Source organism: Pleurodeles waltl, chromosome 6, assembly GCF_031143425.1.
Source record: "Pleurodeles waltl isolate 20211129_DDA chromosome 6, aPleWal1.hap1.20221129, whole genome shotgun sequence".
NCBI classification, from domain to species: Eukaryota; Metazoa; Chordata; class Amphibia; order Caudata; family Salamandridae; genus Pleurodeles; species Pleurodeles waltl.
The window spans coordinates 1,231,698,550-1,231,724,839 of record NC_090445.1 but is presented as its reverse complement, the minus strand read 5'-3'; the positions used below and the strand labels follow the sequence as shown (position 1 = coordinate 1,231,724,839).

Here is a 26,290-nt window from a genome sequence, read left to right as displayed (position 1 = left end):
AATAGTACACTGGGTGAGACTTCCAATCTCCCTGGCAGGTAGAATTGCCATTGCTAAAATGGTAGTTTTCCCAAATTCTTCTGCCGCTTTATGAACATCGCCATCCCCTTAACTAATTCCTTTTTCGGCAAATTGTGCAGGTTAGTGACACACCTGGTCTGGGCGGACTGGCGCACATTGGTATGATGGGTGGTGCTTCTACTTCACTACGAGAAGGGGTGTTTTGGCCTTCCCCCTTTTCATTTACACTTCCTGGTGGCACAGTGTAGTTTCGCATATCATTGCTATCACCCAGATGTGCATTTACAACGTGCCTGAACGAGACTTTATTTACCCACCACAATGCGTACTCTTCTTCCGAGGGGTCATGCCTGGACCCCTCGGATGTACAGACACTCTTCACCACATCCTGGGCTTGGTGGAGGCTAGCCTGTATGCTGGCATGTGGGACACTGTATTCTCCCACATTGCAGATAGCCAACAATTCACGGCTCCCACTGGACTGCAAGCAGCTGGTTAAGTGCACACTTGCAGACTTGTCCCTTGACACTATGGCAGACCGGTTTCCTGGAAGGCACATCTTTTCCAGAACAGGAGACCTGCGTTTCTTGGCAGTAACTCTTATGGACCATTTTGTACTGCGTAGACTACAGAGAACGTTGCATGCCCTTATCACTACATACCCGCTTGCACCAAATGATTTCACAAAGCACACAATGCTCATTACAGAAACAGAGGGAGCTAGAATGTACTCCAGGTTATATAGAACATGCTTGAATCTACTACCCACACACAATGCTGTGCTTTGTGGCCACATGGAGACTGACCTGGGGCGTTCCATATCAGATAAGATGTGGATGGACTGTTGTACCCAAACGCGTGCAGTATCCATAAACAACTGCCACCGACTAATACAATGCAAATTCCTCAGGTGTATGTATGTCACACCAGCTATTCTTTTTAAAATAGACACCTCTTGCACTCATGAATGCCCTACATGTCTGTCCCTGATGGCAGATTTTATACATATGTCATGGGTATGTCCTACTGTCTCCTCATATTGGAAGAAAGTGTTTACACACGTTTTACACACTTGTCTCTTATGGTGTATATAGTATTAGACCCTGACCCCCTCCCAGCTTTGCTAGGATACGCGAGTTGCCCCCCCTCCCACTCACCGCCCAGGGGAGACAGATGAAGATCCTGAAGGGCCTGCAGAGCTGAGGTGCGAGTGGCCAAAAGCGATACCCCACAGGGGCCAGATATGCTCTTCGACAGAGACCAAAATATATTGCCTGAGAGAAGTGATTGGCAGGACTATTGGGGTCTAATTTCTAGATGTTGAGAGATAAGGAGCCCAAGCAGCCTTGACATGGTAAAATAGATCGCTATATGAAAGTTGTGAACCCCCCGTCGCCGGCCTCTGATCCCCTGGCGGTCCCGGACAATGCTGCTCTTCTATCTGTGATACAGGCCTCTAGGGAGGCCCTGGAGGGGCGAGCTAGAGAGGTGCGCTCGGAGGTCTCCCTTCTGAGACAGGATCTGCGAAATGTTGCAGAACGAGTAACAACAGCAGAGACAAGGATCACAGATCTCGAGGACACTGTCAGAGACCTGCAAAAGAAGATGTCAGAGACCATGTCCTAAATAAAAAGATATCATGTGGTGGTTGGAGGACGCGGAAAATCAGGCTCAGAGAAACAATCTGCGATTTGTAGGATTTGCAGAAGGAATGAAAGGGACAGAGATGTTCAGGTTTCTATACACATGGCTCCGGAGAGTCCTCCTGTCTGAGAAGTTCTCCCCTTGGTTTGTGATTCAGCTGGCCCATGGATCACTGGGGGTGGGGAACCCCCTCCAGACCAGTGATTGCCCGGTTTCTAAATTACCAGGACCGTGACATGATTTTAACAAAGGTATGCTGAATGGGAGAGGTCCGATATGACAACTCTAAGACTACGGACTATACCAGAGAAGTCCAGAGACAACGTTGCACTTTTGACTCCGTGAAGGCCAAGCTACGCATTCTTCAACTGCAGTACATGCTCTCTTTCCGTCCAAGCTGAAGGTCCTGTTTCAGGGGAAAAAGTTCTTCTTTCAGTCCCCGGAGAAGGCCTGGGAGTGGCTGGAGGAGTGACCTCGGCTCTCCGGGAGAGGGAGCGGAGGAGCTGATGACGGGCCCAGGGACAAGGAGGGAGGGAGACCAAAGGAATGGTCTCTCCCCAGACACAAGGGGCGAAGAAGACAGAGGTGGAGGGGATATGTTGTGGCGGCTACCTCGGCGGAACACGGGGGGAGGAGCAGATTCATCTGACTCTGAGAGGAACCATAGTACGAGTATTCGAAAGGGAGACAGGAGGGAGGGCATTGATTCTGCCACACCAGAGAGCTGCTTGGGACCAGATAAGGAGCCTCCTCATCAGTTAATTGAGGCCATTAATAGCTTAGAGACTGACAAAGAGGCCCCAGGGGCCAGCAAGACTGGAGAAAAAGCACTGTGAGCTGAGGCCAGAGGAGTACGGACTGGCTTCTCCCATTCCCCGCCCCTGTTTAGATAGACAGCTCCCAAATGGATATTGCTATTACTTGGAGGGGGCAACAAGCTTCTGCCTGCTGAACTGAGGGGTCTCCGCCTCTACAGCGAGTGATCCTGCTTTAAACTAGTTCTTAGTTTTTACAGTTGGGGGGGGGGAAGAAGTGGGGGAGCTACAGACCTCTTGACCCCTGTTAAGTTGGCGTATGGGGGTCGATACTCACAGGGGCTTGTAGGAGGTGGGTAGGGGGATGAAAAGGTGTTTTATTCAGGAGGATTTCCTTTTTCTTTAGTTTCAGGTTCACAAAGTTAACCCACAGACACATGCAGCTGATAGGTCTACCCACTGTAAAGTTTATTTTCGAGCCTCCCCTTCATGCTCCAGGGGACCTTGGCTGATGAGGAATTACTCCGTTCTTGTCATTTCTCCCAATGGCTCCAAATGGCTCCCCATGAGGGGTTGAGACAGGGCCTCCTTTGGGAGACACACAGGGCCTCAAGGTCCTCTCTTGGAATGTGACTGGATTAGGTGATCGGGTCAAGTGCGGCTTAGTGTCCCAGTATATAAAGAGGCTGCGACCGGATGTCGTACTCCTCCAGGAGACACACTTTCGGGGCACAAAGTGTACTTTTTTGGGCATAGGGCCTTATGTCATGCTGGCACATGCAGGCTACACATCTGGGTCCAGAGAGGTGGCAATCTTGATTCGCAGCCCCCCCCCCTTCTGCATCACCAGTTAATGGTCAGACCTAGAGAGTAGATATGTGGGAGTGAAAGGGTTCTGGGGACGGAAAGAGGTATTTCTGATGAGCGCATATGCCCCACCTAGGCTCCAGGCCCCCCTACTGGAGATACTGGTGAGGATCTTGTTAGGGAGTAAATTCCACGCTTCATGTTCTGGAAGGAGATTTCAATGATGTAATGGTAGTGGATATAGATAGATCTGGGAGGCCAGGAACTTCATTTCCCCTACCCCACTGAGTTTGCCACAGCCCTGGGGTTGTCGGACATGTGGAGACGGGCCTATCCCATAGCTAGAACATAAGGTGTTCTCTAGATTGGACTATATTTTCACCCCTGCAGCAGAAGTGGGCACTATACATCAGGCGGATTACCTGGTGAGAGGTCTGTCGGATCACTCCCCTCTGGTGATACGTATAGGAAGTCGAGTGGGGAGGGACAAGAGAAGGTTGCTAGGTAGTTGGGACCTACAAGATCGCGAAGTAGCACATGGGCTTCGGATTGACACTGAACTATGTTTCAGAGAAAATGTGAGCTCAGTCGGGTCTGCATGGTGATATGGGAGGCCTATAAGACAATGCTACGTGATTGTGCCCAAACTTTAGTAGCTCAGAAGCGAAGGAGAGAGAGGGAAACCTTGAGTAAGTTGGAACATCAGCTACTGGCACTTGAAAATGTCCTGGGACAGGTGCCGCCTCTTTCTGCACTTCGCCAACTAGAGCTGAATACTGGGAAACTGCAGAGAGAGAGGCTAAGTCAGTTACGTGCTACCCAGTATAGGCTTTATGAGGCTAGGGACAAGGACGGGAAGCTCCTTGCTTGGCTCGGGAGAAAGGAGACGGATGCAAGGTGGATACAGGAGGTAGAGACCCAGGAAGGGGTTAGAGTGTCCTCAGATAGAGACATTGCGGAGACCTTTGCCCGCTAATATAGTGACTTTTATAGGGCAAGCCCACTGGAAGATGCTGGCCGAATTGCTGAAAACTCAAAAAATATAGTTATGCCTTTTCTGGTTGTAAAGACTCAAGCAGAACTAGAAGGAGATATTACTTTAGAAAGGTCACAGCTGCTTTGACACAGCTCTGACCGGGTAAAGTCCCTGGCCCTAATGGATTCCCGCTGAGCTATTCAAGAGCAGCTTATGTGGTATCCTAGCTCCCCATCTTTTAAATATGTTCCTGGAGGCCAGGGAGCAGGGAGTTTTCCCTCCTGATTTAAGAAGGGCTGAAATAGTTGTCATACACAAGGAAGGGAGGCCTGAATGGTTGTGTGCATCCTACAGACCGATCTCCCTCCTTAATGTGGAGGTGAAAGTTCTGGCCACGATATTAGCAACTTGCCTTCATGGCATTATCTCACCCCCTAGTCTATATGGACAGATCGGACTTTATGCCGGGACGCTCTACAAGGCACAATCTGAGGAAAGCACATTACTGAATACTGTACTGGATCGCCCAGATCCACATTTATTTTAGCCCTTGATGCTGAGAAAGCATTTGATGCGGTGCACTGGCCTTTCCTGGAAGCCACATTAGAGGGATTTGGATTTGGCCCTTGGGGGATGGGTGAGGCTCCTCTATTGTAATCCTGGGGCGACATTGGGAGTGAATGGTGTCCTTTCTTCTGATTTCCCCATCGCACGGAGTACTAGACAGGGATGTCCCGTCCCCTTTATTTTTTGCCCTCACTCTGGAGTCCCTGGCGAGTAGGATCCCTGCACATGCCGGACTCCATGGCTTCAGGCTGAAAGAGAAGGAAGACTACGAGGAACGCATTTCCCTGTATGCGGATGATATACTCTTATATGTTGAACGCCCTAAGATATCCCTACCAAAACTCTCATTTGTTTGAAGAATATGGGAGGTACTCGGGGTATTGCATTAATTGTAATACATCAATACTATATGTTTTGCAGGGAGAAGTAGTGATTCCTTCCCTTCCAGAAAACCTGCAAAGGTCCATTGAGGGAGATATATATATATATATATATATATATCTTGGTATTTACATGACACATAGGATAGAACTCTTTCAAGCCAATAATCTGGGGAGGGTAATGAGAGAATGCAGGGCGGATATGGAAAGATGGAGAACTCTTCCTCTCACGTTGATTGGACGGGTGACCATGGTTAAGATGATCTCTCTTCCGAAACTCCTCTATGCGGTGCAAAACACATATCACAAGATCCCTCCGGGACTCTTCAGGACCATGGAACGAGACATGTGTCTCTTTTTGTGGGAGGGGGAAGCACCAGAGAATAGCCCTTAAGGCGCTACAGTGCAATCACTATGCAGGGGGATTGTCTCCTCCAGATCTGGAGGTGTATTATTGGGCAATGCATTTGATTAATGTAAATGATTGGCTGTTCTCACCCGGAGACCATCCCACCTTACGCTTAGAGAGATTACAGCGGGAAGGGAAATTCTGTAAACATTACTCATATGAGGGAGGGAGAGGTCGCCATTTCCTGTTAGCCACTCGGGTGCCCCCCATGGGGCATGGACTAGGTCCAACAAGATACTGGGATGGCACTGCCGTCCCACGAGAGACCCCATCTGGGAGGGAGGTTGGCTGCTGGAAATTAGAAAATTGACAGGCTTTTACAGCTGGGACCCCATTGGTATCTCCAAGGTGGGAGATGTGATGGAAGGGGGTGACATTATGCCTTTTGCATCCCTCCAGGTCGATTACGAGCTTAGCAGGACACAATTCTTCCACTACACATACTTGTGACACGCATGGAGGGCGGGGGGGGGGGGTCTCCTGGGAGAAGGAATACCTGACTACGCCCCATTAAAAGGTAGACTTATGATGGAAGGTTTGGTCACCAAAGCGATGTCATTAACGTATAAGACCATAAATAATAACATACTAAACCCACTTCTAAAACTGCGTAGGCGATCGGAGGCTGAGCTGGGGGAACTCTAGGACATAGACTGGGAGGCGGCGCTGATGTTTCCAAGGGAGGTGGCTATCCGGTCAAGTCTCAGACTAATTTAATTTAAAATTATTCACAGGATATATTATGATAGACAACGCTTAAATATGATGGGAAGGGCACAGCAACCAAATTGTCTTAGATGTCGAGGATATATTGGAACCTTCCTACATACACTGTGGCACTGGCCTGTGATCCAAGACTACTGGAAAGAGATAGTGGGGGAAATGGGAGGGGTACTATAAAGCGCAGATCCCCCTTGACTCTAAATTTATTATCATGGGAATACCTAATGATATTGCTCTGCCCCGAAGGAAGCTTATATTCTGTAGACTTGGGCTGGTGCTGGCCAAGAGAGACATTGCTCGCCTTTGGGCATCTGAGACTTCTCCCACTGTGGACATGTGGAGGAAGGGAATGGATGGGTTCATGATGGGAGAGAAAGTGCCTTGTATGAATAGAGGATCCCCATGGATGTTCAAGAAGGTGTGGGGGATTAGATAACATATTACTCCCTCGATGTGTAGCAGCCTGTTGAGTAATGACATCACATACCTAACGGCCTCTGGAGCATGATCTGGGTAGAGGAGGAATGGAATTTGGGATTACCTGAATTAATTGTGGGTTTATGTGTCTGGGGATGGTTTGAAGGGGAGGAAGGGGATTGTTCGTTATTTTCACATTATTCTGGTGCTTTGATGATATACTACTATGTAATGCTTAACTGGATATGCTACGCACCTGTTGAAGACCAAATAAAAATATTTATTTTTTTAAATAATAATACAGGCCATGGTGTGTGCATTACACTCATGAACGCCATTTAGGGGTTGCCAGGGGTCGCAGCTGCAACCCCTGGCTTGCCGTTTGCTATCCATGGCACTGCCTTTGTGACATCTGCCCTCAGAGGTGGCAAAGTCAGTGCCAGGAACACAGTGGCAGCTCATCTTTATGGATGTCAGTTGGGGCTCCACTCTCTGTTTTCTGTCATTCTTTTATTACACTAATAGTGAATAATAATACATTATTGAATATTAGTACAAATAAAAATGGAATACAATTAGCTGGCATATGCCCTTCCATGGCAGCTGAGGTAAGTAAAACATGCTCTTAAACGTATGATGTGTCTGTGCTTATGTGAGAGAGAGTGTATGTAAGTGTGAATTTGCATGTATGTGTAAGAATGTGTGTGAGTGAAAGTGGAGGTCAAAAGGCATGTGTTGTCATTTCTGCTACACTTGGCATTTTGGTGAAATGACGCTCATGAATACATCTCCATGCATTGTTTATGCAGAACCTTTATCCTGATGGAACAATTGCCTAACAGCTCAGTGCTGATCCGTCATTTGTATGCTATCGCAACTAATGTTTTTACCACATAATTTGTACTGCACATCATATTGTTATAAGTATGTATTTGGTGAAGACTGTCCATTTAAAAAAAAAAATCTGCAATGATCGCCGATCCCGGCTAAGTACCTCAATATTAACCAGAAACGAAAGAATAATGCAATTAGTCATAAAAAGAACATACACTTTGCAATTTTCCCTAATATCCACCTCTACCTGCCATTCCTCAGACCATCAATACTACATATAAGTATCACAAATTACTTAGTGACCGGTTGTGAATTAAATCTACTGTTTTAACTCGTCGTTCCCCACACCCCCATCATATGCCTTAATTCTATATCAGGACCGGAGGCGAGGATTATGCAGTTCTTTCTTCACTTTTTATTAACCAGCAGATTCAAAGTAAAACAAAAACATTTGACAGACTACAACTCCCATGAGTCCGTAGTCATGGAAACCATGAACTAATGAATATCAACAATATTGGCAGTATAAATGCCATCGCATCCACCCTCTTTCTTCACTGCTCGGCGACAGATAAGTGCCTTTTCTGCCTCTCGCTATTTCTCTTGCCTAGTATTGGCATGTACTTGACAATTTGGTGCGGGCGTCGAGCGCAATTGGTTTTTGTCTTGCTTGCAGGTTCTTGTTGTAGCAACGCTGTTGTCACGGTCGCGCGGTAGGCTTTAGTGCCCGAGCACGTTTGTTGGTGCGGTGACGTGTCGGGCCCTCTAGAGGGCCCGCGTCCCGTTTTTGGCATCGCGATTGCAGCGCGTGCGTTTTTCAACGTGCGCTGCTGCGTTTTTTTGTCGCGTTGGGCTCGATCCGTCGGCCCGGTGCCGGACCCCCTCCTGGGACACCGCTTTGGCGGTTGATTGCTTCAGGCTTTTTCCCTAGCTGGGATTTTGTTCTCGCTCGACAGGAGTAGGAAGGGGTTGTTCCCCACAAGTTTTGGGGTGCAGAATTTTGGTTTTTCTCCTGTCTACACGGTATGCAACCTGCCCAGGACCAGGAGTCCTTTCCCCTCATGCCCTCTGAGGCCCCTTCCCTCCGCACTCTCCCTTCTGGGGTGGAGGTGGTTTTATCGCAGGCCATTGCGCAGGGTTTGGCTCCTTTCAAGGAAAGCATGACGCAACTGGCCGCACAGGTTTCTAGGGGCCCTGGCGTGACGGGGGCTGCCCATGGGGCTTCCCCCAGGAAACCACGCAAGCGTAATGCGGGCACCTTGGGGAATCGGAGGTTCCTCCTTCCTTTTCTGATAAGGGTGCACCCTAGCAGCTGCGGTTACCCTCCCGGGAGGGCTCTTTGCCCGGGGTTATTGGTGACAAAGGTCACCCCAAATCCGATCTCTTCTTGGGATCTTCATTGGGCATGGTTGACGATTCGGGAGGAGACTCTTCCTCAGCAGAGGATCTGTAAACGGGGCGTCCGTGGCATCTGGCTGCCTCTATCCCAGATGCCCAGGATCCGGGGGAGTTGGATTCTGACATGTTTGAGCCGGAAGGCATTTATCATCCCTGCTCTTCCGAATGGCACCCGGACCCTAAGGTGGCGGATTACGTGGCAGGTAAACTCCATCAACCGCTAGACAAAGAGGTGCGGGCACGACTCAGGGCGGAGTGTCCCCGCCCCACTCTTCCTGATAGAGTGGCCGCCACTCCGGAGTTGGATCCGAAGCTTTGTACTTTCTTCGGAAAGTACGTTAAATACCATAAGAAGGGGATTGATAGGTCTTGGCGGGCATGCCAAGATAAACTCCTGGACGTCGTGGGACCCCTCACACAAATCATCCAATTGGCCGAGCGGGCCAAATTGTCAGGTACACCGCTTCAGACTGAGGTCGTGGCGGGTTGGGCCCAGCGGGCTTTATGCCTTCTGGGGAATGCCAACTGCGCCATTTCGGCGGAGAGGCGCCGTTCCCTGCTGCTTAAGATTGACCTCAAGCTGGGGGAATTATCAACCTCAGAGGCAGGAGCGGTGGCGCAGGGGAATCTCTTCGGGGACCCCTTCGTCAAGGAGCTGGGGAAGTTTGTGGCCACTTTTTCGGCCCTAGACAAGGCCCAGACCTCCATAAAGAAAAAATTTCCAGGAAAGGTTTTTGGAGGGTCCGGAAGAGGTAGGGGTCGCTCTTCCGGACGCCAGTTCCAGCAAGGCCCTGGTGCTTCCCGCCAATTCCACTGGCAAGACAGTCGTCAGGGAACCTTCTTCCCCAACAGGGGGAAAGGTCGGAGGCGAGCGGGTAGAGGAGCCCGTGGTGCAGCCAATGCTCCGGGAGGACCCTCTGGTAAGGATTAACCCTTCTTTCCCTCAAAATCTGGGGTGGCGGCTCCGTGGTTTCAAACACAACTGGGAGCGCATCACGTCGGATGCATGGGTGCTTCAAACGGTGTCAGGTTTTCACATAGAGTTTTGGGGCACCCCAGTCCAAGATTCAATCCCCATTCCTATGATCTTTTCGGACGCGGATTCGCTCCTCGTAGATTCGGAGGTACAGGAGCTACTGCGCAAAGGCGCTATTTGCCCCACGTCACTTCATCCAAGAGGGTTCATCAGCAACCTCTTCCTGGTAGAGAAGAAGGACAAAGGGTTTCGCCCGGTTATCAATCTGCGGGCCTTCAACGAGTGGGTGGTGTATCGCCACTTCAAAATGGAGGGGATTCATCTCCTGCGGGATATGCTCCTCGAAGGGGACTGGATGGTCCGTCTGGACCTCAAGGACGCGTACCTCACGGTCCCCATTTTTCCTCCACATCGCAGGTTTCTGCAATTCCGGTGGCGTCAGCAGGTATTCGAGTTCACCTCTCTCCCCTTTGGCCTGTCCTCTGCCCCGTGGTGCTTCACCAAACTCCTCAAGCCGGTGGTGGAGCTCCTGCGTTCGAGGGGAGTCCGCCTCATTATTTACCTGGACGATATCCTCCTGATGGATCAGTCCAAGAATTTTCTTATCTCCAATCTGACCACGACTATATACGACCTGACCTCATCGCAGTCGATGACTTTTTTGGGGTTTTTGATAGATTCCCAGGCGGCTTCCCTAAGTCTCCAGCTCCAGAAAATTGCAAAGATCAAGAAGGAGCTGAGGATTGTTCTGAGACGGGACAAGATCTCGCTTCGCCAGTTAGCCAGAGTGGTGGGGTTACTATCCTCATCGATTCAGGCTATTTTTCCAGGCCCTCTTCATTACAGGGCTCTCCAACGCCTCAAGGCATATCACTTACGAAGGGGACTGACCTACTCCGAACGGATTGCTCTCAATGTGGAGGCCAGAACGGAGTTGATGTGGTGGCTGGATCACATGGAAGCGTGGAACGGGAGGGCCATCTTCGGCTCTGCACCCGATTTGATCATAGAGTCAGATGCCAGTCGACACGGCTGGGGAGCCCGTTGCGGGGATTTGTCCTTCGGGGGTCGGTGGACGCCTCAGGAACTCGATCTCCATATCAATTGTCTGGAACTTCTGGCGGGCTCGTTCGCGATCAGATCCATGACCCGTGACAGGGTTTCTTGTGTGGTCCTTCTTCGGATGGACAATGTTTCGGCGGTTCAGTACATCAACCGCTTCGGGGGAACCCGATCCAGGGCTCTAGCCGAACTGGCGAAGGATTTTGGCATTTTTGCCTCGCCCACCAGATTTCTGTCACAGCGGAATATCTACCGGGCATTCACAATGCCACGGCGGACTGGAACTCCAGATACCTGACGGATTTCAGTGATTGGCCGGGCGATTATGGCCCATTGGGGTCCTTGTACGGTGGACCTGTTTGCCTCGAGGTGGAACGCGCAGATTCCCCGCTATTTCAGTTGGGGCCCCGATCCGGGGGCGGAGGCGGTGGATGCGTTGCAGCAGGACTGGACCTCTTTTCTGGGGTACGCATTTCCCCCCTTCTTGATGATTCCGAGAGTCCTGTCTCTGGTGCGCCGTCAACGAGCCACGATTATTCTGGTGACTCCGTTGTGGCGCTCTCAGGCGTGGTTCCCGACCCTACTGGAGCTGTCGTGCGACTTTCCTCTTCGCCTTCCTCCACACCCTTCAATCCTTCGGGATGCATCTGGCCAGTGCGATCCATTGATCCGCCAGGGTCACCTGAAGTTGGCGACCTGGAAGATTTCCGGAGCCGCTGGCATGATTGCAGACTTTTGCAAGAGGCTCAATCCCTCATTTCCCAAGCCTGGGCCCCTGGGACTGGAAAGAGGTACAGGTCAGCCTGGTCTAAATGGGCTAGCTGGTGTCTGCACAGACATACCGATCCCTTGGGGGCCCACCTTACAGATGTGCTAAATTTTTTGGCGGAACTGACCGCTTCAGGGTTGTCATATTGCACAGTGAACTCTTTCCGGTCCGCTATCTCGGCTGGACATCCGCCTTTAGAGGGCTACCCGGTGGGATCCCATCCATGGGTTTGCAGGCTACTCAAGGGGGTGTGCTTGTCCCGACCTCCCCTCCCTAGATATTCCGAATTATGGGATGTTAACCTGGTCCTAAGGCTTCTATCATCCTGGCAGGATAATTCTCTCCTTTCCAGGAAACAGTTGTCAGCGAAGTTGGCGATGTTATTGTGTCTCATTTCTTGCAAAAGAGTATCGGACGTTCAGGCTCTTGATGTGACGGCCAGGATTTTTTCCCCTGAAGGCGTTACCTTCATGGTCCCGCGAAGGACAAAGTGTGGCACTAGATCAGTCTCCTATCCGGCGTTTCCCTTTGCCCCAAAATTGTGCGTGGTGCGTTGTTTGAAAGCATATGAAGAAGTCACAGCTGCTCTTCGCCCCTCTGGGGAGAACCAGTTGTTGATATCCTTAAAGAAGCCGTTCAAGGCAATCTCGTCACCTACCATTGCTAGGTGGGTTAGATGGATCCTTTCCGAAGCGGGGGTGGACATTCAGGTCTTCGGCGCCCATTCAACTCGAGGGGCCATGGCTTCTAAAGCCGTCCAGGTAGGTGGTAGATTAGAGGACATCATGAACGCGGCGGATTGGTCCTCGGAGTCAGTTTTCAAGAAATTTTATTTTAAACCGATCCATGAGGCGGCCTCTCTGGTGGTAAGTAAGCTTTGAACTTGCATAATCCTCGCCTCCGGTCCAGATATAGAATGTAAAATTTCCTAGCTATCGTGAAGGAAAGTTTCAATTCTATTAAGGACACGGAGGCGAGGATTATCCCTCCCGTCACATGTTAGGTTCCGCCCCGCCCGGAATAGACATGGGACCAAGTTCAAGGTGGTATACTTTAGGTATTTGGAATGCAGGCTCTGTTGTACGATGTGTTTTTTTCTACTGTACAGTTTTCTGTTTACTGTGATGTAGCATTTGGGCATAAGTACCTGATGACTGTTTTCTTTATTCCTAATTGCGTTGTATGCCTAATGTTCTTAGGTTTCAGCGGTTAGGTGTGGCGGTTAATTATCTGGGGGCTGATGTCATATTGCTTTTTCTCTCAGGTGCTGAGTCAACGACTACTTGAAGTTCTGCTGTCCCTTCGCAGTGAAGTCGAGGGTGGATGACGTTACGCGATGGCATTTATACTGTCAATATTGTTGATATTCATTGGTTCATGGTTTCCATGACAAGGGACTCATGGGAGTTGTAATCTGTCAAATGTTTTTGTTTTACTTTGAATCTGCTGGTTAATAAAAAGTGAAGAAAGAACTGCATAATCCTCGCCTCCATGTCCTTAATAGAATTGAAACTTTCCTTCACGATAGCTAGGAAATTTTACATTTTCTCCCTCCACCCTCCTTCTTCCCTTCCCCTATAAGCCCTCCCAAAGTAATTGTATCAAACAATAAACACATTTGGTACAAACAGCATCCGATTAGCACAACCCATGATATGTGAAGTAGCTCCAATTTCCCATTTATGTGGCAAAACTATGCTACAGAGTCAGGCTCCCAATTAATCATACCCATCTATCCCCATGAGGGCAAAAACAAGACGAACATTTATAAACATGGCACGTCCTTAATAGTTTATAGTGTCAAGTATGTACCTCCAACAGTCTATAAACATATCAATGAAATGCCATTCCTGTACCTTACAGTGATGTGCTTCATTAAATGTACTCTGTGTTCAATGTTTGAGTAGATGTAGCCATTTTGAATCTTTTTCACAGGTAGCAGCCACCGTGTCATATAATATGATTTCAGAATTTTAACTTTCTTCTTTCCTTAGTTGAGGCTGCTATCAAAGAGTATCTGAATATACATATAATTCAAAATGGAATAATAAGTCTATCTTTTCACCTGCAGCCACACAGTTACGTCTTGCATCGTTTTCCTCAGCTGCAGTGTCACATCTTGAAACTGCTAGATTCTGGATTTTTTTAAAGGAAAAAAGTCACCATTTCGCCATTTCCTGTTTCCAGTTGTCTCCTTCAGCCCAAAGAACTACACTCATCAGCACATTGGAAGCAATGATGATTTGTATAAGGCTCTGCAAGTAAGGTCTACAATCTTCTTGAATGCTGGTTTGGCTTGTAGTAGTTACAGAAACAGGTTTTTTTGTTTAAATACATTCTGTAGGAACCAATACTGCTACTCGCATGTCATGAAAGTGTATAGGTTGGACAGGTTTTTTCCATCACCCTGTTTGGCCATAAGACGTTTTGCTCCTGTAGCTCTTAAATCTTTCACCATGAGTTAGCCTAGTCATTTGCTGGTCTGTTACTTTAGTTTTTGAATCTGTGAACCTGCTTTCTGTTGAAAGAAGGTTATTGGTTTCTTCAGAGTGGCTATCTGAATTTTGAATTCCTGTAGCAAATGCATGTGGTCTGTCTTCATTCCATGAGTCTTATTTTGTGCATAACCTACCATGCCTTCATGTTTATGGTGTCCCTACCATGCCTTCATGTTTATGGTGTCACTTGAAATCTGTAGCTGGGATTTTAAGAGGAGTCTTCCGAAAATAAAGCAGCTCTTTTACAGTTTTGCTGCACATTGTTTGATTTTTGTCTGATGTGGTTACTACTTCTTGTTTGGAATAAGACAGGGGTGTGAAATTTAATAAGATATCTACGCGTTAATGGGACAGGTTGCTTCATAATCTACTTTTTCTGTAAAACAATCTAAAAGTCTCTTAGAAGCCATGTACTGCAGTGACAAATAATGGTAGAAATCACCTTGTCAGTGAACTGCTCTGCCTCCGTGCAGCTCCTCCATCAAGGGCAGCCCGTATCTGATCGAACTAACCCCGGTTAGGAGTTCGAGGCCCTCCCCCACTCGCAAGCTCCTGCCTGCACCTCATCCCTGACGTCTAGTGGGAGAGCTCTGCTACGTCTTGTGCCTTTATCCATTACTGAGCTTTTTCATCTTTTCTCCACTTTCTTTCTCGCATTCACCCTTATTATTCTTATTTCTCTTTTTGCTTTCTCGCTTCCCCCTCCCCGCCACTGCTGCCCCTGCGGCCCCATCCCCCTTTTTCGTGCCGTTTTCCTGCTCCCGGTCCCAGCTGTCCTCTCCTCCCCCTCCCTACTTAATGGCAGCCGCGCCGCTGGCACGCCAAAGGCAAGCCTGTCTGCACCTGTCCACCTGCCACATCTACACGCCAGCAGCACACCTTGCAGGCAACCCAGGACGCAACAACAAACTGCAAGCTCTCATCTTCAACCGACAACCCTTCAGCTGCCTCCGCTGCCACCAATCCTTCACTACCACCAAGACCTTGGACCTAGCACAACCCACCCGCAACAAACCAAAGACCCTGAAATGCATCCTCCACAACATCCGTTCACTCCATAAACACATCACTGAAATCTGGGACCTCTTTGACAGCACCACCCGGGACGTCGCTTTCCTCGCAGAGACCTGGACCAATACCACCCCAGACCCAGACATCGCCATTCCCCGAGAATACAAGATCACCCGAAAGGACTGCCCCATCCACCCTGGGGGGTGGGAGGGGAGGGGCTAATTCACCATCGTCCACAAGTCCAACATCTGCCTGAGCACACACTCCGAAGACCCCACAAGCCTGATGGAACACGTTCATTTCAAACTTCAGACCATCCCGCCAACCACCCTCAGGGGAATCCTCATCTACCGCCTACCGGGACCCCGTGCACTCTTCTCCGACTCCATCACTGACTGCATCACCGCACAAGCCATTGCAGCCACCAACTACACCCTGCTGGGAGACCTCAACTACCACCTCGACAACCTACAACACCCCAACACCGCATCCCTCCTAGACAACCTCCACAGCATAGGGCTCCGACAGATCGTAATGGAACCAACACACTCAGAAGGACACACCCTCAACCCCATCTTCTCAACAGGAACATCCGTTACCAACAGCCACACCTCTGAACTTCCATGGACAGACCATTGATGCATCCACTTCACCTTCAACACACCCACCGTCCTCTCACCCCGGCACCAACCATCTCGCAGAAGCTGGACAAGAATCCCCGATGACCAGCTCACCGCCACCCTCGCCAACTCCGCCCCTCAATCGCACACAACGACGACCCGAACAACGCAACACGCATCTTTCACAAATGAATCACCAACAAAATAGCCCCCCTCAAGAAGAACAGCACCCTCGCCAAGAAAGGCAGCTGGTTCACCACAGAACTCAGAATCCAGATGCACTTGTCATTGCCTCGAGAAAGCCTGGAGAAACACCAAATCCACAGAAGACCATAACAACTTCAGAACCGCCACCACCGCACACCGCCAACTCATAAGAAGCACCAAAAAGAAAGCAATACAAGATTGAATTGCCTCGCATGCACCCAACAGCAAGGAACTCTTCAGCATCATCAAGGAGTTCACCCAACCCAACAGTGAAACAACGGACATCCTACCCTCACAGGACCTCTGTGACAGACTCAACACTTACTTCCACCACAAAATCAAGACCATCTATGACAGCTTGAACAAGGACAACCCACATGCAGAACCCCTACCACCAGAACCCAAAACCAACAATCATCAACAGGACGACCCTCACCACTGTAGACACTCTGAAGACCATGAAGTCCATACACTCCGGGACCCCCACCACATCTTCAACAGAGCCGCTGACACCATTGCCCCCAAGCTCGGCCTCACCATCAACTGCTCCCTAGCTGTCGCCTCCTTCCCCGACTGGAAACACGCCGAGATCAACCCCTTCCTTAAGAAACCCTCTGCAGACCCCACCAACCTTAAACACTTAACTTCAGGCCCATCTACCTGCTCCCATTTCCAGCAAAAGTAATCGAGAAAGCCCTCAACAGCCAACTGAACACTTTTAGCAAAAACCACAACATCCTCAACGCCTCCCAATCCAGATTCAGAAAAAACCATAGCACCGAAACAGCCCTCCTGGCCGCAACTGACGACATCCGCTCCCTGCTGGACAAAGGTGAGACAGCAGCACTCATCCTGCTAGACCTATCGGCGGCCTTTGACACAGTCTCCCACCACACCCCCAAAACACAGACTTCACGAAGCTGGCATCACAGACAAGGCCCTCAACTGAATCTAATCCTTCCTCTCCGGCAGAACGCAACGAGTGAGACTCGCCCCCTTCCTCTTGGACAACACAAATATCACCTGTGGAGTTCACCAGGGATCCTCCCTCAGCCCTACTCTGTTCAACATCTACATGGCCCCACTGGCCCCATCGTCAGACACTACGGAATCAACATTGTCTCCTACGCCGATGACAACCAACTCATCCTCTCCCTAACCAATGAACCCAACACAGCCAAACACAACTTCTGCGAAGGAATGGGAGCAGTCGCCAACTGGATGAAAAATAGCTGCCTTCAACTCAATGCAAACAAGACAGAAGTGCTCATCATGGGCCCCCGACGCGTGGAACGACTCCTGGTGGCCACCCTCCCTCCCGCCCACCCCCACAAACCATGCCCGAAACCTCTGGATCATCCTGGAATCAAGACTCAACATGGACCGCCAAATCAGCTCAGTCACATCCACCTGTTTCCGCACCCTCTGCAAGACCTTCAAATCAGTGTTTCCCAAAGTGTGCACCCTGGCTCCCTGGTGCGCCATCAGAACTCGCAGGGGGCACCGCACACTTCTAGGGAACACTGAAATGTTTTCCTTTTCATACTACCTTACGGCCCCATTCTAAAAATACATCACATTTAGAATGGAGCTGTACAGGAGTATGAAAACGAACGAATCACAGTGGACATAAATCGAACTTGATAGGGTTTTGCAATGTTATATTGTAAGTTATAAAACCCATTAAGTTTGATTTGTTTCCACTGTGAGTCTCTCTTTCATACTACCGTAAAGCTAACAAAGCTGCATGGTAGTATGAAAGAGAAAGACTTGCAGTGGAAATAAACCAAATTTGATGGATTTTACAATAGACATCATAACACTGCAAAAACCTAACAAGTTTGATTTAGCTGGACTGCGATTCTTTCTGTTCCATACTACTGTACGGCTCCATTCTAAAGACAAGTTACGTTTAGAATGGAGCAGAACAGTAGTATGAAAAAGAATCACAGTGGAAATAAATCAAATTTATCAGGGTTCTGCAGTGTTACATAGTAAATTGTAAAACCCATCAAGTTTGATTTGTTTCCACTCAGTGTTTAATTATTAATAAATAAAAACGTACCTGAAAGCTCTCCTCTGAAACATGTGGCTGCTGCAATTAAAGATGCATGCACAGAACATTGAGGCCGCGGTAATCCTAAAGCCATCATCGGCCTCTTCAATCCATTTATAGCCTCTCCCTGCCCCTTCAGTTCACTCTTGCATCTTTCACTCAATGTGGAGCTTTTCCGTCCTTCTCTTCCTTCGTCTTTCCCACATGTGCCTTTTCTTGCAGTAAATGCCTGATGCAGAAAACTAAGGCCCATACTTATGAAAAGTTTGTGCCGCATTTGCATCATTTTTTTATGAAAAAACTGTGCAAACTTACAAAATATAATTATATTTTTTAGGTTTGCACTGCTTTTGCATAAAAAAAAATAATGCAAACCTGGCGCAAACTCTTCATAAATATGGGCCTAAGTGCCAGTCCTTAAAAATAAGTGCTGGTGCCCCCCACTGGAACCCCAGTGCTTAATTTGTAGATAAAAATGTGCTGGTGCTCAAAGCTCTCTTTTGAAACAAGCGGATGCAGCATTTAAATGTGCGAGTCTTCTCTGGCCTCTTTCATCTATTTACAGCCACTCCCTACTCCTTCAGCTCACTCATGCAGCTTTCTACTTTCCCCCTTTGTGATGCTTTTTAGTTTTTCTCTTCCTCCACGTTTCCTATATGTATCTTTTACTCTTACTAAATGTCTGATACAGAAAACCGGAAACCACCTGCTCAAATTAAGCACGGTTTGCACTGCGATTCTCTCTTTCATACTACCACATGGTTCCATTCTAAAGATGTTATGTTTGGAACAGAGCCGTACGGTAGTATGAAAAAAAGAATCACAGTGCAAAAATCAAACTTGTTAGGGCTTTGTAATGTGCATTTGCAGTCCTGAGTAACTCATGTGGGAATGCCTTGTGGGGGTGTTATGGAAGCCACATCTGTCAGCGTCTGGAATGGTTTGGACCATCGCGTGACGTCTTGCCTAATAAATAAAGAGCGTGTGCATTTAGGCAGGGTCAGGACAGTGAAGGAGTGTTACTTCTGTCTGTATTCTGCAGCTACTCAAGAAAAGAGGGTAATCCTGAAATTGCAAAAATGTCAACATATAAGAGGAAAGTGAGAGATTTCAAAAAAAAAAAAAAAAAAAAAAAAGAGAATAAGGAGAATGTATTTCTCCCCTTGAGGCCCGAATCAAGTCTATTGTCATATGTGGGACTTCCAAGTGTGGTGTTGCAGTATCTGAGATCAAAAATGCTAATGTGCTTTCTTTCTTTTTTTTTTACTTGCCAGGAACAAGGAGAAAGCGCTATGGCAGGCAGAAAGAGCATGACAAAAATGTTGTGCATTGGCCTGCAGCAGCAGATTACTGGCAGTGCGTACTCCAAGTTACTAAAGACAAGTCCCTATCGCAGAAGCTCTTTATTGGCTTCATCTCAATTATTTTTAGGGAGAAAAATGGAAGTGCTCCCGAATCCTGGATTACATCCCCCCACCCGTCAAAAAAAGTGACATAACAGGGAGCCGCAGCCAATGGCAGATAGGTCAAGGGAGCCACAGGTCAAAAAAGTTTGGGAACCACTGCCTTCAAATGGATCCCCCTAGAACACAGAAAGACCGTCACACACGCCCTCATCACAAGCAGATTGGACTACGGAAACGCGCTCTACACTGGGATCAACAGGAAACTCACCCGCAAACTACACAACATCAAGAATGACGCCGCCAGACTGGCCCTCGACCGGCCCGACACTCCCACATCTCTCAACACCTGCATACACTTTACTGGCTTCCAATACAGAAAAGAATCACCTTCAAGATCCTCATCCACGCACACAAAGCCCTCCACGACACCGGACCATCCTACCTGATCAGGTGACTCAACTTCCACGTACCCCACAGGACCCTACGATCAGCCCAGCTCTCCCCCTTGCCGAGGAACCCCGCATCAGGAAAACAAAAACAAGGGGACACTCTTTCTACCACATCACAGCCACAGCCTGGAAAGCCCTCCCGCTCCACCTCAGACAGATCACCCCCCCCTCAACCTCATGAAGGAAGCTGAAGACTTGGCTTTTCAAAGAACCACCTCAATGATGGACGCTACACGACCCTGCCTCCCCAGTGCCTTGAGACCCTTACGGGTGAGTAGCCACGCTTGACAAACCCTGATTGATTGATCTCATTATATAAGGACTCTGAAAATAGCCTCTCTGATTATGTTGGAGCTAATACTATAGTAGGGCTTGAATACTAGCAATTTCCTTATTTTGTCACATGTATACAGATCTGCATTCTGGGATTGGAGATAGCAGTAATCAATAGTTCCAGAGTTGGTATGCCCATTTGAGCCTGTGCAAACCTACTTAAGTGCATGTTTTAATGGTTTGCACCAGCTCTTCTCTAATCATTTCCCATACTGCGAAAGGTTGGAAAGTTACTCCTGACAAGGGGTCAGAAGTAAAGCTTCTCCCAAGATTAGGAACAAAGTAGTTAATGGGAAAGTTAACTTATAAACGCTCAACAAATTTTCACATGAGCAAATCTACACATGCATATTTGCTCGTGCTAAAATACAGCTCACAAATATTTTCTAGGAGTACAATTTCCTGGTCTACTTCTGTAAATTCATGAAGTACATAAACCTGCACTAATGCAAAGACATATGCCATGGGTGCACTTGTTTTAAGGATTGGACCCCTAATTAGGTCTGGCATTAACCAATAACTTGTTTTTATTACAATTCTATTTCTCTATCCATCTACTGGCTGGCTTCACTGTGAAGGGTCACAATCTGCTTTTTCACGAGGGTCATTCAGCTCCCACAACAATAAAGGCTTACAAAAGCCATGTCAAAACAAGACAACATATTCACAAGACCAAAAGACTAACCACCAATTTCAGACTTTTCAGCTTTGCCAATGCTGGTTTATATTCATGTTTCCCTTAATTTTGTTTAACTGTTACACTACTTTTCCATTATGACTAGTTTTTGGAAATACTAACATGCATCAACGCATTTTACTAAATGATGCTTCATAGAAATGGTACCTAAAATTTCACATTAGTTTACCAAATATTTTTTCCTGGTTGCATTTTTTTAAACATTTTTTTAAAACAAAGACTCAATCAATCATGCTTTCAAGGTTCTGCAAATACTTGCATCTAATCAAAGAGCATGCTGGGAGTATTATACATAGCCTCATATTGTTAAACTTTGCAAAAGTGTGTAAACATTTTTTTTTTCTTCTGGAACCACTGTCAGTAGTGTAGTCTGAACTTACAACATTTACAGCACTCACCCTAATAAAGGCTTTGCATTCATGAACCTTAAATGCAAGTTCAAATAGCATTAACATAGGGACACAAATATTACCTCAACTGCAGACAACTCCTTTACCTACTCCATAATGTGGTACAAGAAATTGACAGCCAAAGGGTTTGAGCTGCAGGGGTTGGGCTTACTTGTCAAAAGGACAAAATAACCCTAAAATATTGTTGTCCTTGACCCCAAACAATATATCCTGGGTATTGATATCAGGTCATTTATACATGCCACCCACGTGGATACACTGACATCACAATATTCCATAGGAAGAGGAACCCTTACTAGATCAGGGCTTTCAGCACCTACATTAGAAAGATTAGAGTTTGCAAACATTTATTTTTTTCCAGGTTACACTCTGTTAAGGTTGCAAGGTAAATATCATTAACAGACTCCATTTGAAAGTCAGAATGCTCAGTTTAATTCAGAAATTAGTGCAACATTTGCTCGTTCTTTTAACAATGTCCTATGCCAGTGGTTCATAGCCTGTGCTCCAAGATGCCTACTCAGAGGCTCCACAATTGCTTGCAAAGATTAAATAATATTAACACATTAATAAGGGTAAAAATTGACTTTCAGCAACCGTGAAGGGATTTGAAAGCTAAACATTAAGTTGTCCTCCTCCTCAGACTGATTTGTATGAGTGCAAGTGTATAAAACAGAATATATTGTGGTGGATGGGTGTCCTATAAAGAGTTTTGCTAATCTCCAACATTCCCATTACAATTTACATTTGTTTGTGAATTAAATATGATATATATCATCTGTATTTGCTTGATAAATACTTGTTTCTCTGTTTTTGTATATTGTTTTTCAGTTCAGTCATTGAAATTGCTAAGGCCGGGGTACTCAGATTCCAATGACGACTGTGACAGTCCCCAGATTTCACTAATGATTAAGTGGTGTCACCAGAAGTGACAAGGTTATGAACTACTAGTCTATGTTTTTGCCAGATATCCTTGAAACTACTCCAAGGTGATCAGAACAACATTACTTCCGTAGTGCTGGATTTTCTAAGGTCACTGGTTAAGGCTTCACATCAAAGTTAAGAGGTAACTTTTATGGGGGGGGGGGCTCGTCCTGAGAGAAATCTGAACTGGTTTAGCTTATTTACTTAAAACATTGCTAAAGACTGAGCCTCACCACTAAGTAGATAAGCAATGTACAAAGTCAATATAAACATTTAAAATAAGAGTAAATAATTTCATGTTGCAAAATAAATCCTTCCTCAAGCAGGCACATTCAAATCCTTAAATACTATGGGATCACTCCGAAACGGTTTGGTCCATGCCACAGGAGAATTGTGTACCAACTGGAGTTCCTACAGGGTTGAAGACATGTCCCCCTACAAGTAGAGGTGGGCTCACTACTGGGTTCTCCCTAACAGAAGTAGGTAAACAGCAAGCTCTTTAGTTTCTCTTACAGCCAACATGGAGCAGGCTGTGGATGTACAGCAATACACACTGGTGGAAAGTTCCAAATGTGGAAACACATGCTTGAAAGCCTCCATGTTAGGGTAGTCCAATAGCAATTAGACCACAGAAGGTGGGGAAGACCTTGTTCTACACCAGGTGCTTTTCAAGTCCTGGAACCAGAAGAGAGGTAAACCTCAGGGCTAACAGATAAGTGATAGGCAGCACTAATCTCTTACTTCGGAAAATTCCCCTGTAAATGTAAGAAGCCCCTGGTACAAAGTTATCTATACATTCATATATAAATGATGGTCACTAGGCCTTGTCAATCACCAATGAAAACGATTAGCTCCGGCCAATAGTACTGAGGTCACATCAGAAAAAAAACTCATCATGAACATAGTATCAAAGTGCTAGTAGGAGGATAACGCAACATGACAGGTCCAATTAAGGCTGATCATCCTTTGCCCTTTCCATGTGTGAAAGGATTGTGCTTTTTTACTATTCTTGGTTCATTCAGAAAAATACCTAAATGCATGTGGCTTGAGAGACTGCCCGCACAGTCCCTGGATTTAAAAGTTATTTCATATGTGTTCTGGATCGATCTAGGAACACCTGCTCCCTCCCACACTTTTTTGAGAAAATGCACACACTGAATGAACACTAACTGTTGTAAAGCTTCCAAATATGTTTGGTGCTGCATCTGCTATGATGTTAAGTGAACCTTGATGCTATGCCACATGCCCAACAATACTTCATTTTAAAAAGGTATATTCATGCGTGCTGCGTTGTAAAAGCTGTTAATGTTTTTGTGCAGTAGATGCTGGAATCATGAGAGGTTTAAACACCTGGTTGAGTGAGATTAGAGAGTCTGCCTTTCCAGGAGGTGGGGGGTTAGAGCTGAGCTCCTTTAAAGATTGCGTGTTCGCCCCTCCCCGAGACCCTCACATGGCCTTTCCTTCCACTGGGCAGTATCCTCAGAGAACCCAACCACGCAGTCACTATCACTTTCATCACGTTAGATCCCAATACAATGGCTAATGAAATATCTCCCAGCCAATGTGTTTTAACATGCGACTTATTTATCATGATATTCAGAAAGGCCAGCCGCAAAAAAACGAAAACGCCGAATACTCCCTTCGCTTTGTGTAGCATTTATTGTGTGACGGCACTGATACTGTTGTCAAGCACTTCCTTTATCTGCAACAAATACTCCCTTAACCTTCTCCTCTTTTAACTCCAGGCCCTGGAGCCTTAATCCACGCTTTCCCGCCATGAAAGCGTCGCCTTCACTGGCAGCATCTTGCATCATAATCTGCATAGCACGGAATGAAATCGAATGCAAATCCCTGCCAATCCTTACCAACAAATGTGACGCACCCCGAGTGTATACAGTCAATGTCAACATGTATTTTCATGTGAATTCTGGCATTAACGTCACCAATCTGAAAAGGCAGTGTCGGCTACATTCGCAGGAGGACCTTCGATGGAAAATCGAATGCCACATGTAGCCGAGCTATTTATTGCTGGAATACAATAATGAGAACAACTTCCTATTCTGCAACCGGGTCAGTAACGAAGATATACCCGCATATTTACTGTTTACAAAGCGGATGGTCAAAGAGATATGCGGCGTTAGAAGGTAGCCTCGGTGATACTGCTAAGGACAACCCTCAAGTCGCCCCCAACCCCCTACTTGCACACACCAGCATTGTCACCTTTACACGGAGTCGACGTTTGCAGCGGTTCTAAAGGGAGGTGAAGGCTGAGGGTCGATCCATGATACTCACAGACTGCAGAGTGATGAAGCGGATCCGTCTCATTCTAGCTGGAGCACAGCAATTAGAGGCATCTCTCCCTCCTCTGCATGCCCGCCTCTCTCCTCTGGTTAAGGAGATGACATCATCCCCTCAGACATGCACCTGACTCTGAAGAAGCCGCCCCTCCTCCAGCAGCAGGCAGGTCACCGTTTGCCTTAAAGGCGAAGAAGGCAATCGCGAACCTCTGAGTACCTTTCGAGATGACTATCCAAGCCCTGCGCCCCGCTCCCATCCCAGCATTTCTTGCACATGCAAAGCCGTAGCAGTTAAGGCTCCCATCTCTCTCCTTGCTGTTTTCTGAAATGCAGGTCAGAGCAGGAAGCGCTGCTGCAAGCGGGAGGGACTACACTAATATACATCACAGAGGGAAAGCAGCAGTCTGTTCCTGCTCTGCGGCTCCCTCTCAGGGAAAAAAAGTGTTTTTGTTTTGTCACAGCGCAAACCCTGACATTTGTAATCTGTGGTTGAATTGTGTTTCATTGTTGAATTGTGCGATTGGTTTGAGCTAAGGCTAGTGGTTGTACAGATTCGCACGTCTTCTGTGCGGGAAAATGTGTGTGTGTTTTGGGGGAGAGGGGCATTTTATGAAAATAGAAGTTGGATAGAATGTCATTTTAAATCACCCTACGATGTACAGATTCAATTTTGTTATTTCGACTGCTGGGGATAGGGTGCGTTATGTAAAGCATTATGCGAGACACATTTTAATACTCCACACCTCACAGGGCACGGGCTTGTAAGTACATCTGTCACTCTCCTACCCACGACTTATGCATCCGTTTTATATGTTGTATATTTGGGTAAATAAAGCACATCATATACCCATGAACGTCAATTCACCAAAATATCAAGGGTAGCGGAGGTGACATCACATGTCATTTAACTTTTACTTTTTTTTTAACCTTCACTCACACTTGCATGCTTACACATACATACACATTTACACAAACACACACTCGCTGTCACTTAAACACACTCTGATGTGCAAGCATGCAAACAACATTCATTTAAGATCATTTTTGAATTACCTCAGTTGCCAGGGAGGGTCCTATTCCAGCAAACTGTAATTCATTTGCTTTATATTGATAGTGAATAATAAAATATTATTCACTCTTAGTGAAATAAAAATTTTTGACAGAAAACAAGGAAAGTTGAGCTGTCCTGTTACTGGAACTGATGTTGTCCCCTCTTAGGCCAGGGGTCGCAAAGGCAGTGTCAGGGGTCACAAGGAGCAAGCTGCGACCCCTAAATGACACGCATTCATAAACCACTGATTCCTTGTATGTGTGAAAAAGGCTGTTTTATTGAAAACCAATTAACATCTTTTCAACTTGATGTTCCTATGATGTAACCTTTAACTTCCAGAACTTCCAGTGTGGGTTTGTTGACACCCTCCCCTCAGCCTGATCATCATATGTTAATCAAAATCACCTTAAGTAAAGGCTTGCAAACTTGTAGGCCAACCGCCCTCTGGCACCTGTCTCAAAGGGACAAAGAAGTACAGCATCCTATCTTTGTACACTAGCCTTTAAGAATGATAACCTTCAACAATCAGCCTTCCCTCAAACCTATGAAACCCATGGTGTGGTCGGATGGGAAAAAAAAAATTCCAAGACCTGGGG

The 26,290-nt window shown here is 47.0% G+C and overlaps 1 protein-coding gene across 2 annotated transcripts in view; it reads right to left on the bottom strand.

The window, feature by feature from the left end:
* The window catches only part of USP54 (ubiquitin specific peptidase 54), a 1,958,070-nt gene extending 1,933,098 nt beyond the window's left edge, over window positions 1–24,972 (bottom strand). For both annotated transcript variants that reach the window (XM_069240548.1, XM_069240549.1), the window contains exon 1: window positions 24,639–24,972. The gene's annotated coding sequence lies outside the window, so the exon portion shown is untranslated. The remainder of the gene's footprint in view (window positions 1–24,638) is intronic.
* Window positions 24,973–26,290: the final 1,318 nt, after the last annotated feature.